This window comes from Dreissena polymorpha, chromosome 5, assembly GCF_020536995.1.
Source record: "Dreissena polymorpha isolate Duluth1 chromosome 5, UMN_Dpol_1.0, whole genome shotgun sequence".
In the NCBI taxonomy this organism is placed as follows: domain Eukaryota; kingdom Metazoa; phylum Mollusca; class Bivalvia; order Myida; family Dreissenidae; genus Dreissena; species Dreissena polymorpha.
In genome coordinates, this window is record NC_068359.1 from 124,240,961 (window position 1) to 124,255,970 (window position 15,010).

Consider the following 15,010-nt stretch of genomic DNA (forward strand, 5'->3'; position numbering starts at 1 on the left):
ACTGGCTTCCTCTTGAATAAACTGAAAATTTACTGTGGTTTTGACTGTGTGAGCCATACAATAACACTTCATGATATCCAAGTAAAGAATAATCAAGGAAATTGCTTGTAACAGTAGAACTGTTTAAAAGATCTAGCTCAGAGTTAGCTGACTTAGAAATAAAACAGCTATCATTGACCAAGGGGAAGGTATGAGACAAATTACTATCTTTAAGGCCCGGTCACACCGCCAAAACTTTGCTTGAGCGTTCCTGGAGCGGTGAAAAACAATCATCACCGCTCGCTACCGTTCACGACCGTTAAACAGAAGTTGGCCCCCGTTAAGGCAACGCCGTATACGCTCGGTCACCGCTGATGGTTCCTCCTACCGCTCAGAAAGTTTTGAGCTGCACAAAATATTTCGAGCGGTGAGGAGCGGGCAATTTTCCGCTCCGACAAAGTTCACCACCGGTCCACCAACGCCCAGTCAAAGTTTGGCACCGCTAGACGCAAGTTCGTGGACGTTTGGGTCCGCAAGGCCAACGCAGAAATCTTGAATGCTGGACAACCGCTGCTTTGCCAGCTTTTCCCGGGCGGTGATTAAACGTTGCACAAACTTTGGTGGAGCGGTTGTAAGCGTTTTTCGAACGGACACGGAATTGCTGGAACGGTGTCGGGCGTTGAAGTAGCGATCCATTGCAGTGATGAACTTTGGTTTGGCGTTGGTATTGAGGTGTTGGAGCGGGACCAGAATTTGGCTATAAATACGGGGAGAAATGAGTCAGGAGCCCATTTTAAATCGAGCTACCGTTGAGTGCAGACCTCATTTCAATTTGCTCAGTTACAGTAAAAGTGTTCTACCATGGATGCTGTGAGACTTGTTGTGATTGGTGCACTAGTCCAGCAGCAGAATCAGAACCTCCTCAGATTGCAACAAGCTGTTGACAGAAGGTGAAGAGAGAAGAAGGAGAGACAGAGTTGTGTGAGTCAGATACTGAGAAGGCCTGAACATGGACTGTATCACACGATTCTTGGAGGCTGCTGCCTCTCCATCTCCAGCCTTCCACTTCTTTTGTCTACGTGGCATGATGAAATTCAACTATCGACTTCTATCAAAAATTATCAGAACGTCTATCAAAGTTCCGTAGTCAGAAGCGGTTTGCCGCTATACCAACTTTAAACTCCCGCCGAGCCGACGCGCGCATGCGCAGAACGCCGCTCTATCAACGCTCGCGTCACCGCTAAACCAACGCTCGCTACCGCTCGCTACCGTTAAACCAACGCTAAACCAACGCTGGCTTCAGCGGTGCACCGCTTTGGCAACGCCCGTGTTTTCGATTTTTTTCCCCATTTTGTGCGCGGTGACGAGCGTTACCGAAATTCGGCCCCTCTTCATACCGTTCAAGGAACGCTCCAGCAAAGTTCTGGCGGTGTGACCGGGCCTTTAATGTTTGATGTATTGTTTGCAACGGAAGTATTTTCAGTCGCATGTTTTGCAGGGCTACATTCTTTTGCTATTTCTTTTATTCCATGTTTATGTTCAGCTTGCATTTTTTCTGGCAATTTTATTTCAGAGTAATCATTTTGATTTTCACATTTTGCCTGACAGATGACAGGACTTTGTGCCTGACAGATGACAGGACTTTGTGCCTGACAGATGACAGGACTTTGTGCCTGACAGATGACGGGACTTTGTGCCTGACAGATGACGGGACTTTGTGCCTGACAGATGACAGGACTTTGTGCCTGACAGATGACAGGACTTTCTTCCTCTACATGTTGCCCATCACTACGCCTTCCTAACACAGCTCTCCGAGCTGTTGCCTTCTTCCAATGTCTGCTGCGAGGCATGACTATCTAAAAAGAGATCAATAGTGCTTTCAAATATTTATTAGTAAAATATTATCAACAACCTAATTCTTTTAATTGATGATTCGCATTGTTCTTGAATTTAAGGGCAACTAACTCTGGACTTAATGGTTCGGTGTTGCTCATTTTCAATCAGGTTCAAGGAGGTTCAAGGCCTCATTGATATAAAGACACTGTTGAAGTTTGGAAAAAAAAACAGATGAAAACTGTGCTTTATCGTGTAAACAAAAAAAAAGTCAAATAAACAACAGACAGACAGACAATGGAAACCAAGAGAAGACATAAGCTCTTCAGGCTTTCGGCCAGTAGAGCTAACAAGAAATATCTTTAAAAAAGATATACGGCGTTGATTGTGGTCGATGTTTATGAACGATCAAAAGTTATCTCTATGAGATAAAAAGTAGCGGATGCCTTTTTTCTGCGCAGTTCTTAGCTACATCATAAGCAAATCAATTACGGGGTGTTGCGCCAGATTTCGTGGCTTATTATGCTTTATGTGATATTATTACTCAGATATCTATATTTACAGAATAGAAGAACACAAGAAACATGAAAATAAACGAGTGCATATAGGTCAGCCGGCAATACTCGAATCTTATTTAATTGCATAATTATAGTATACCGTAATTACTCTATGTTTTCGGACACTCTAAGTTTTCGGACAACCCCTTTTTTAGCAAAAATAATTATTTTTCATGACTCTTAATTTTCGGACACACGATTTTTCGTCCATTATTTATGTCTCTAAGTTTTCGGACAGAATATTTTACAGCGCTATTTTACCAAATTTCGGTCCTGTTTTCGATATCTAATGACACTTCGATCATGGGGTTTTACAACCAGATTAACATCATAAAACATGGAAGGTGCATGCCTGAGGGTAACGGACCACAACATTGCGTTATTGGGTAAATAACCTTGTTAACCGGTATTAAACAATGGTTTCGCCCGATAGCATAAGCGTTATGACACTTACCAGGGGCAGTACCAATTAACAGTTCAATTATCTACCGCAATGGTCCTACCCCTTCTAAGTAAAATAACTGTGACAAATACTAAACGCTTCAAAGTGTGATGCACCCTATTGCAAGTTTTACGAACAATGGAAGGTGTTAGAAAACAACTATCTGAAATGAACAAACAAAGAATTCATAGTTTGCGTGTTTTTTTTTTAATTACAGGTTCATACTAGCGAGTATCGGTACGTCACATTCTCATCTTTGAACTCGTTGGTCATAGTACAACCTTGAAGTAACTTTCTGTCAAATAAATTAAGCATCTAAAATTATTTAAAATTCAGTGCAAATATATATAACTGTAATTTATACTATACGGCATGGTATTTTACAAGCGCATGCTATTACCGGTAGTCGTTGATACAATTGACGCTATTTTCGGACACTTCAATTTTCGACTCTAAGTTTTTGGACACCTGCATTTTGTGAATATTTTTCGTATCTATGTTTTCGGACACGAAAAATAATAATTATTTTTAAGTGTCCGAAAACATAGAGTAATTACGGTAGTGAATTATTGTGCTCATGCTTAATAAACTGGTCTAAATGGATAAATATTTCTAATTAATTTTATCAAAATTGGTCCTTATCATGCCAATGTTGAAACCATATTAAAAATCGATGATTGACATACCACAATAATATCGCCGAATATCTTTATTTAGTATCTTTCTGATCAAAACATACTTCAAGTGCACAAAGTTTACGAGACAGCGTTTATATAAAGATTTCTGCAACTGACCGCAAACTGACAAACTGACCTTGATACCTTGCGGATTGGAATGCAATGCATTACAGTCACTACGTTATTGTCAGTAAGACCGGTGTAACACAATGATCGCAACCCCTTCTGCGAACTCCGACAATGAACTGTATATAAACTATGACTTTCACAAATAGCCGCTTATTGACCCGAAACCTCGCGGGTTGAAATGCAATGCAAGTAAGTACTAAATATGACAACATAGCCTTTAGTATAAACGCTTTTGCGCTGGTAATTCTCTGAAAATAAAAGGTGAACGCACAAACTGTATTTATGTCGAAAATTGATTGTAAAACTGTTCTATCTATTGAGCCTTTTCATTAGAGATAAAATTGTTTCATGCAGTAAAACAGTGTTACAAAGACGCGGATATGTTTCCAATGTTCTGGTGTTATACTCAAATCAGCCAATGGAATAAATGAAGTGTATTCATTCGTACCTAGCCGCGGGAAATTTTATTTGAGTATTATTGGACCCTTACAAAGGTCAAGTCAGGGTGAAAAGCTGGCTTAATACAGCTTACGCCGAAAAAGAAAGCAGACCAATGGACTGACTGGCAGGGCAATTAAATAGGCAAACAACACCAAGGTGTTTGGCTTTGATCTGTATCTTTGAAAATCCATGTTAATAAAAAAGCCCAATAGTATTTGAAAATTTAAATTTGAAAATTATATTTCCATTTTACCTAATTCAAAGAAATAGTTTACTTATAGAAAGATTAAGCTACACTCCAATAATCCTTCCTTTTTTGTCTAAAATATGTTCACATGAAAGCAAGTTTTATAATAGGCCAAGGGCCAGTAGAGCTAAAAAATATGAAAAATTCCTTCTTTAATCACAATATGTTCACATGTCATCAGCTCCAAAGGGCTTTTCCTGTTGTCTGTATTAGGCAGAGGGTTAAAAAATAGTGTCATATACTTACATATCTCAGTTAAGTTTTAAGTAAACAGTTGTTGGATTATACTGTCTCTATAATAGATCTTCAGCTCCACTCAATTCTGGATCACACTCCAATTATGTTGTATACACTACATAAACACAGAAATATAATCCACACACAATATGAATAGTTATAAAACACACAATCACTTTTGAGTCACTATCTCTTCTTACACAGTATATTATTGCACAGTTATGATAATCACGCAAAGATGAATGTAAATACAATAATTCTCACTGTCCAGTACGTTTGAAATACATGTAGTTGAAATTTGCAGAATGATCTGTCCTATAAAAGAAAACATATTATTAGCAAAACAAATTTATATGAAATAAATAACAAAAACTGCTTGCCTTAGTTGATTTCTTTTGACTGAGAAGAATTCTATAGAAACTTAGGTATTGCTTTCCCCATATATGACTGCCTAGCTTTGTTAAACTAATATAAAAGTTTGAGTTGAGATGTGTCAGGTCCATATTAAGCAACATGCAAAATGGGGGTGCACAGTCTTACTATGGGTCCGACATGAATCCCTCAAATTTGTTACTTTATCTTTACAACTTTATAAAAATCAAGTGATGCAAAAAAGTAATGTTAAAACATGACTGCAGTACTAAATAATTGTTGATGCGATGTAAGACCCATATGTTAACAAAACAAAAACTGTAAGTCAAGCCTGTAACTCCTCAAATAATTTACAAAACTGTTAAATAAGTACATCTTTTGAAACTTTCAAGTCCTCTGAAAACCCAATAATTGTATGTTTCTTTATTCTAGCTTGCTTATTAAAAGAAATTATTTCTTCAACAATTACACAAATTAAAAAAGTTCATAAAGTTCAAACTTATCAGTGTTCAGCAAGGCGGTTCAAACACAAAACACTCACAGGAGAAATGCAACAATCAGCAATCATCTACAAAAGGAATCATTCACCTACCTGGTACAGATTGACATTTGCAATAGCCCTTTTATGTGGGTACAGACTTGTAACAATACAATGCTGATATTTTAAATTATATCTATCAACACAGCATGCAAGGGTACAAAGAACATAATATAATATGCATGTATATTCATCTTTGCCTCTAATCACCAGCCTCCGTTATTGTCTATTGAATGCTTTAGTTTAACTCACACAGCACCAAAAGAAAGCTGATAACAAAAAACTGCCTGAAAATATAAATTAAATAAGTGTATATGTAATTCATGTATAATAAAACATTTGCTTCAAGGATTTTGTCAAAGTTATCAAAATTCACCCTTGCTCCTTAGGCTTTGATGTATGTATGAAGTACATAATAATGTCCAAAAAAAAATTGCCATAGAAACTATATAAAATAATAAATCTAAATTTCTTCATAAAATCTAAAAGAGGTCTTACTATAAACATATGAAAAAGCTTCTGTTTACATATTATTTGTATAATATTATAGGTCATGAATATAATGTTAAGTTCTACAATATGCCATGAAAAAAAATAAGTCTTTGTCAAACTCTATGAAGCGGTCAAACTCTATGAAAGAATTTAGAAGGGGATCACATGGGCCATGTTCCTGTATAGATCATCAAATTGTACAAGTACTTTAGAAAGTGAAACAAATATTCCCAGCATGTTCAAGTGCTAAAGAATAGACACTATTTAAGCACATGTTCACTTATGTGACCCCCTGGGCTGTGTCAAACTTAAACACTGGGGCATAATTTGAACAAACTTTGTATAGGACTACAATATCTCACTACATCCAAAATGTGGTCGCCCTAGGTCCTACAGTTAAGAACAAGATATTTTAGAAGTTTTCACAAAATAATCAAATTATAAGCATATAATCTTCATATTTGTGACCCCCGGGTCAGGGCCAAATTTGACCCAAATGGCGTAAATTGAAGAAACTTGGTAGAGGACTATGAGATGTAACTGCATACTAAATTTAGTAGCCCTAGGCCCAATGGTTTTAGACAAGAAGATTTTAAATAGGCAGTTTTTAAGCATTTATTAAATTTTGTGACCCCTGGGGCAGGGTCAAAGTTGACCCCAGGGGCATAATTTGAAACAAGAGGACCAAGGGAATGGTAGACCCTATATACTCCAACATGTAAACATTAAAGTGAAGTATATATCTAATATAAAATGTCTAAATGATGATGCCAGATCTGCTCATTTTGAGCAATTTCTTCATTTATCACAATGATTTATAAAATACCAAAATCAATTCCTTCATTTTCCATTACAATTTAAGTCTTTTAATTTGGAAAGTCCAAAATGTGTCATTTGGTAAAGCATTAACCCTTTACCAAATGACACATTTTGAACTGTCCCAAATTGAAAGATGATGCAGACAACACTTAAAATTATAATGGAATATGAAGAAATAGCTTTGGAAGAGTATAAATAATTGTGATAAAAGGAGAAATTGCTCAATATGAGCAATTTCTCTTTTAATCACAATGATTTATACAGTCTTCTGCACCAAACCCATAAAATCATGTTACCGTTTGGTAATGGGTTATTCCAACCAAAAATGTGGAAATGGATTAACCCATTACAAACAATAACAAGAATTTACTGGTTTATTGCAGACGACTCTAGAAATCATTTGTGATTAAAGGAGAAATTGCTTATTTTGAGCAATTTCTTCTTTTATCACAATGATTTCAACCCTACCAAAGCTATTTCTTCACATTCCATTACAATGTTCTTTGTCATCTGCGACCTCTTTGAATTTGGGACAGTCCAAAAGTTGTCATTTGGTTAAGGGTTTATGGGTTCAACAGAAGTTGACCTTACATCTTCACAGGTGTTATGCAATGAAGGATTTCTTGAAGTACTGTTAGGGGAATTACCCTTCTACCTCAGATGACTTAAGAAGACAAAAGAAGAAATTACTCATAGCAAGCAAAATCTCCTTTAAACACAATGTTTTCTACCTATTTGGTTGAGGACTATAAGATTTCACCATATACCAAATTTGGTAGCCCTAGGCCTTATGGTTATGGACAAGAAGATTTTCAAAGTTTTCACAAAATATGCAAAAACGTATGAACATGCAAAGTTCAAAGAGCTCCTGCGGCCATGTTTTTCGACGAAACAAATTTTCTTGAACAAATTTTTTAGGGGAGCCTTTAAGGATCATCCCTGTTAAAAAAATTGAAAATCAGACGAGCCGTTTTTGACAAGAAGATTTTTTAAGGTTTTGACCATATATGGGCATGGCGGCCAGCTGGGTTATGTGACCAAATTTTTTTTAACAATATTTTTTTCCCGTGACGTAAGGATGCTCCACATGAAATTTGGTTGAAAAATAATTTCTCATCAACAAAACTACAGCATTACTTGATTTCTGGTAGTTAACCCTTTCCAAATTGAAAGAGGTTGCAGACGACAAATTAAATTATAATGGAATAAGAAGAAACTGATTTAATAGGGTAGGAAGCATTGTGATGAAAGGAGAAAATGCTAATTTCAGCAATTTCTCCATTTATTTCAATGATTTCCACAGTCACAAACATTTGCAGAAAGAATTAACTGTTTTGGGTTAAGGGTTTATGTGGTCTGCAGCAAAGCCATCAGAAGAGAATCGTGTCAGAGAAACCTGGCCTGTAGCCAGCAAATCCTTTACTCTAATAGCATTATTAATTGGAAAAAAGAGTACACTATAATTATTTCTAAATCTGCCATCTCAAGGAGATAATTCTGGACTTAATTGTCCGATGTTGCTCATTTTCGACAGGGCTCGAGTTTTCATTGATATGAAGACACTGTGCAAGTTTGGAAAGAATTGGATGAAAAATTTGGACTTTATTGCATAAACACCATTTTCTCAATTCAAGGGGAGGTAATTCTGTACTTCGTGGACCAATAATGCTCATTTTTTTGTAGGGTTCGTGTCCTCCTTGATATAAAGACACTGTGCAAATTTGGAAAGGATCGGACAAAAAATGTGGAAGATTTTTGAAAGTTTTCACAAAATAGGCAAAAACGAATAAACATGCAAAGTTCAACGAGCTCCTGCGGCCATGTTTTTTGACGAATCAAATTTCTTTGAACAACTTTTTCAGGGGAGCCTTCAAAGGTAATCCCTGTGAAATTTTTTGAAAATCTGATGAGCGGTTTCTGACAAGAAGATTTTTTAAGGTTTTTACCATATATGGTCATGGCGGCCATCTTGGTTATGTGATCAAATTTTTTTTAACAATTCTTTTGTCCCATGACCTAGGGATGCTCCACATGAAATTTAGTTGAAATTGGCTCAATGGTTTAGTAGAAGAAGATGTTTACAAATTGTTTACAGACAGACAGACGGACGGACGCCGAACGGTGAGTGATCACAATAGCTCACCCCGAGCTATCGCTCAGGTGAGCTAAAAAGGACTAGTAGGTTCTATAGAAACCTTTTAACTTATTTGTTTTTATTCATATGATTCTATTCTTTAACAATTTGCATGGAAATTCATTGGTTTTTACAATATTTCCCAATTTGGGATGAATTGTCACCTGAATTCCCAATTTCAAGGGTATAGTTCATGTTCCGAACATGAAGAAAAAAAGCCCTTTCACTAGAAACTGTGATTTTTTTTCAGTTTTTGGGGAAGGGGGTCAGTGCCCATTTGGTGGGGAAAATTAGCGTGCCTTTTTTTTAAGTTGTCAGTTTATGTTTATTCATATATATTACGAAATCTCCAATAAATGAGTATAAGCATAAATTGGTATGACGTCTCCGTGGTACGAATTTGCCTCAGCCAATCATCACAATTAAATGGTGAAGACACCTCTGACATTACATGTACATTTTAAATCCGCGCAAACTTGTAACACACTTAGCTGCCAGCTAGAACTTATTTTCATTTACTTTTTATCGGAGTTCAAACTGTTACCAGGACAAACAACAACGTGAATAACAAGCTATAAAGCTTTGACACGAAAACATATGACAAATCATTGGAATAGAATATTCAATACAAAAAGGAATTTAGATCATCCCATACTTCACGTTATTATTTGAAAATGCTTACCTGGTTGTTCTTTGTCCATTGTTATTGTGTCTTAAAACTCTATAATAAAGTAGTGACTGTGAAAATTTAAACACCACGAGACGACGCAAACGAAAAACAGCGCACTCTATACTTTCCTCGTTCGATGGTGACGTCACGGCGTTATTTATTTCAGGGGAAACAAATCATGCTGCATCAAGATAAAGTCGATCATACATTAATTTGCGTTTCTGAAAATTAATTCCTATTACAAAAATCCAAACACATTAATACATTAATAATGTTTCGTTTTAATCAATACATAATATATCATCTAAAAGTATATGAAACTCCTATAGAGACATTACAAAAAAAGGAAACCATTGTTATCAAGCGCAAGTCATAAGGGAATTTAAGGAAAATGACCAATTGCCTAGTATAGAACAATACTTTATAAAACAGCACAACACAGAAAAAATCGTTATCAAAGCTAAAATATAAATGAGCAATTGACTTTTTCAGACGACTGTATACAGTAAAGTTAAATGGACGTCTTTTCGACGTCTTTTAAAAGACGTCATTAATATATCGCTAAAACACGTCTTTACGACGTACTTAAAAAGACGTCATTATCATGTTGCTAAAAAGACGTTGAAAAGACGTGTTTTTTTTCAATTTTCTCAGACGTCTTTATAGTGTTACGTTTAAACGACGTGTGTTTTACGTCTTTTAAAAGACGTCATTATTATCGCGGTAAAAAGACGTATTTTCGATGTATTTTAAAAGACGTCATTACTATCTCGCCAAAAAGACGTCGTGTCGCCGTCTTTAAAAAGACGTTATTATTATATTGCTAAAAAAAGACGTTGAAAAGACGTTTATTTTACATTTTTTCAGACGTCTTAATAGTGTTACGTTATAAAGACGTCTTTTTTACGTCTTTCAACAGACGTCATCATTATCTCGGTAAAAAGACGTCTTTTCGACGTCTTTTAAAAGACGTCATTATTTTCCTCGCCAAAAAGACGTCTTGTCGACGTCTTTAAAAAGACGTTATTATCATGTTGCTAAAAAAGACGTTGAAAAGACGTTTGTTTTACAATTTTCTCAGACGTCTTTATATTGTTACGTTATAACGACGTCTTTTTTACGTCTTTCAAAAACGTCATTATTATCTCAGTAAAAAGACGTCTTTTCGACGTATTTTATAAGACGTCATTATTTTCCACGCCAAAAAGACGTTTTTTCGACGTCTTTAAAAAGACGTTATTATCATATTGCTAAAAAGACGTTGAAAAGACGTTGTTTATTTGGCGGCGTCGTCGCGACCGTAAAACAACAAAATAAAGACGTCTAAAAGACGTCTCATGTTTGCTGGGTTATGTAGACCACAAATATCCTCAAATAGTAGTAACCGCGACAAAAAACAACTTTCGAACTAATTGGTTAACGATTTATATTTTATAAATAGCTTGCATGCTCCATGGCTTTGAATATTCTGAAAGATAAATGCCTCGACTAACTTGAATGGATGATTTCGGGCTGTTAAATTAAATCATAAAAGATCTTTTAAACATTATTTAGACCCATGTAAAGCGAGAAAATAAAGATCAGTTTTTGTTTTCTGTCAATTTGTGACACCACGAGTTGCTGTTACTGGTTTATGGTAGTTTAAGCACGTTATGCTCAGGTGGACTAAACAGAAATCCTGCATCATATTGAAATATGCAAGCAAGCAAAAACGCATTATCCTGAGTTAGACACATGTTGCTGTATCGGTTCATATACTGATAATAATCGGTATCGGGATAAATATGTCTTTGAAGCGATTTGTCATTACAAGAGGGCATGAAAGGCCCAAAGTCGCTCACCTGAGATAAAAAAAATGACCTGTTCTTTGCAGTCCAAGGTATCAATAAAACACAAGAATGTTCTAACCAAGTTTCATGAAGAATGAACAACAAATGGCCCCATGGCGGCCATGTTTTTTTTAACAGGCCTGAACCATTTTTGAACTCTTCCAAGATATGTCCAAATTTCATGAAGATAATGTGTCTTCTAGACTGTTCACATGTTTTCACTTTATACATATAAAGAAAACTGCCCCACCACCTGGTGCCTATGTTTTTCCACCTATCACGATCATTTTCAAACTCGTCCGAGACATCCACATAGCTAATGTTTTGACAAAATTTCATGATGATAAGGCAAAAAATGTGACTTCTAGAGTGTTCACAAGCTTTTTTACTATATAAATATAAGGAAAAAGACCCCCCCCTGGCGGCCATGTTTTTTTATCGATCCAAACCATTTTCGAACTAAACTGTCGTAACCAGGTGTGGTATTGCGGTCTCGTTTGCTTACGCAAGTGAACCGGTCACGGGATGGTTACGGGTTATGTTACTTTGTGAGCACTTATGTGATGCGGAAATATTTATTCGACAAACGCTTATTTCCGGTCAGGATGACACCGCTGATTGGTTGTAATTCAATTAACTAAAGGTATTGCCGTTTACTTAAATATTGTTTTATAAAAATGTTATTCAACAGTAGGCTGTTTTACACTAAACAATTTAGAAATATGAAAATGTATCGATTTTATATTTCATTTCATTAATATTGTGTATCATTCATAACCTTTTTATTTTCAATTTTCTGACATCGTTTAAGTACATAAATCTTGATATATGAACTCTACAAGTAAGAAAGGTAAATCTTGACTTTGAAGGTTATTCTGATTCTGATTTCTATCTCCAGAAACTTATAATTGCAATTATTTCTTTATAGTTTTCATAGAGTATCTATTTGATATGTGTTAGCATATCTTAAATATGAATATATTGAGTGAATTATTATGGAATCTTGTTTTGATATGAAGTTCCCATTTAAATTACACATGTTTTGTTAATTGTTAAAAAACATGCATTTAATACTCCTTCTGTGAAATAAAATATATCAAACACTTCACCTAGCTTGTATTACTGACCACTGATATTAACATCTGGCATAGAGCACAGTGAGAGGGTAATTAAGTACCTAGTAATCATGATTCTGTCAGTCTTTGGCCATTATCAATTTGTTCAGGGCAACTCATGCTGGGTTTCTAACTGTATCAGACACTACCTGGCTAAGAAATCTGAGTGGTAAAAAGTTACACACTGCAATGATCAATATCTGCGGGGAATTTCTCAAAGATGGCTTTTCAGTAATAGTTCCCTTTATAGATTAATTTGCTACAAACTGATAACAAATGTGACAAAACAATAAGAACAGATTTACACAAGAAATTACAACTTAGCCAAAAATGTCATTATACTAGAAAAATATGCATTTTTAAGTATTTACCCTTTAAGTGTTTTGAAACCAAGGGGTCTAACAAATTTAAGAGCAGAAGAAAAAATAGATTGGAAAACATGACTCAGCAGGTTAAACAAGCGAGATAGATACTGCAAAATTGTGTACATGTTGTCTTTCTTTCAGCTATCTCTTAGTTAATAGGCTTACAATAAGTAATAATGACTAAACCAGTCATGTTTATTATGAAAATTTTGTGTTATGGAACATTAAATAATGGTACATAATAAAGACATAATAAAACCAAACTTTACTACACATGAAACAAATGTTCTGACCAAAGTTCATGAATATTGGGCAACTGAATTAAATAAATAATTTTAAAGAGGTTATGAATTAAAGGTATTATTTAATTTTAAGAATCTATAGATTATTGCAAGTTTAATATGCAAAATTGGAAGGATATTAACTTAACATTGTCTTCATTGTAAGAATACATTGAAGCAGCACTTTAAAACATAACTAGAGTGTTAACCAGGTTTTACTATAGTCATTTATGAAAAAATGCCCCGCCCCCTAGCGGCCATGTTTTTCAACCAACCGGCATCATTTTCAAACTTGTCCAAGATATCATTGGGGTGAATGTTCTGACCAAGTTTCATGAAGATCGGAAATAAATGTGGCCTCTAGAGTGTTAACAATATTTTAATAAAGCCATATAAGGAAAAATGCACCGCCCCTTGGCAGCCATGTTTTTCAAGCAAAGGCTACCTTTTTTTTAACTCATCCAAAATATCATTTGGACGAATCATCTGAGCAAGTTTTATGAAGATTGGACAATAAATATGGCCTCTAGAGTGTTAACAAGGTTTTACTATAGCCATATAAGGAAAAATGCCCCGCCCCCTGGCGGCCATGTTTTTCAACCCACCGGCATCATTTTCGAACTCGTCCAGGATATTATTGGGGTTTATCTTTTGACCAAATTTCATGAAGATTGGGCAATAAATGTGGTCTCTATAGTGTTAACAAGATTTTACTATAGCCATTTAAGGAAAAATGCCCCGCCCCTTGACAGCCATGTTTTTCAAGCAAACGTAACCATTTTCGAACTCACCCAAGATATCATTAACACCAATCTTCTGACCGAATTTCATGAAGATTGGACAATAAATGTGGCCTCCAGAGAGTGAACAAGGCAAATGTTGACGTCGCACAACGGACGACGGACAAAAGGCGATCACAAAAGCTCACCATGAGCACGTTGTGCTCACGTGAGCTAAACAAAAAACGGATAAATTGATATGGTGCTGCCCAATCGCGTGTTATCATGTACAAAAGGTCCTTCAAGTGTTAAAATTTTAACAAGATCAACACATCACAAGACTAAGGAGACTATATATTATATAAAGGGGGCAGCTCAAAAAGGGTCATTATCCTGTAAAACCTAATGCCTACCACTCATTGAGCTACAAACATGTAGATTATTAAAATAGTTATGCAGAAATAACCATGTTGAAAGTGACACATGCATATTATGTATTAACACAAGGTGGCCACAAATCACCCCTGAACGAGGTCACACGTGGAGATCGGTAAGATAAAGATATGGAAACATTCTGTGGTTTTCGTGTGAGAAAATCGGTTGCTACTATGTAGTACCTACTCATTAAAAACATAGGAAGACGCTGGACATTTAAAAGCTATATTCAAACATACACAAAAACAACCGTAATAATGACTCAATTTAAATACATACAATTTTTATTTTATTTTTGACCAGCTCAAATATTTTTGTTACACACATACATTCCGTTTTAATACTTGAGTTGAAGAATAATCGATCAATGTATTTTAGATATTGAGTTCATTAATGATGTTTAATAACTTAAAACGTCAATAGAGGGCAGCAAACATCTGAACTGCAGTTTATACAGGGCGTATCTGGAGTATCTTACGAAATATAAACTGTACATAATGGAAGATCGGTCTCAAGTAAGGGAAGTGCAGTGAAAGAAACATAACCAATGAGCATAACCATACTTTGAGCGTTGTTTTCCTTAGTAAATGTTATATTTAAAGTGAGCATATTTCTAATATCAGTGACTTTTTCAAATCCTAGCTGGGGCCCTGGATTAGATAAAAAGTCTGAAAAAGCAATTAATTGTACATAAGTTAT

The 15,010-nt window shown here is 35.5% G+C and overlaps 1 protein-coding gene and 1 long non-coding RNA gene across 2 annotated transcripts in view; both read right to left on the bottom strand.

Moving 5' to 3' along the window:
* Window positions 1-9,669, bottom strand: part of LOC127880815 (uncharacterized) — a 45,819-nt gene extending 36,150 nt beyond the window's left edge. The window contains exon 1 of the long non-coding RNA XR_008049747.1: window positions 9,580-9,669. This is a non-coding gene — a long non-coding RNA (uncharacterized LOC127880815). The remainder of the gene's footprint in view (window positions 1-9,579) is intronic.
* Window positions 1-15,010, bottom strand: part of LOC127831607 (uncharacterized) — a 233,203-nt gene that overhangs the window by 181,032 nt on the left and 37,161 nt on the right. The window lies entirely within an intron of this gene.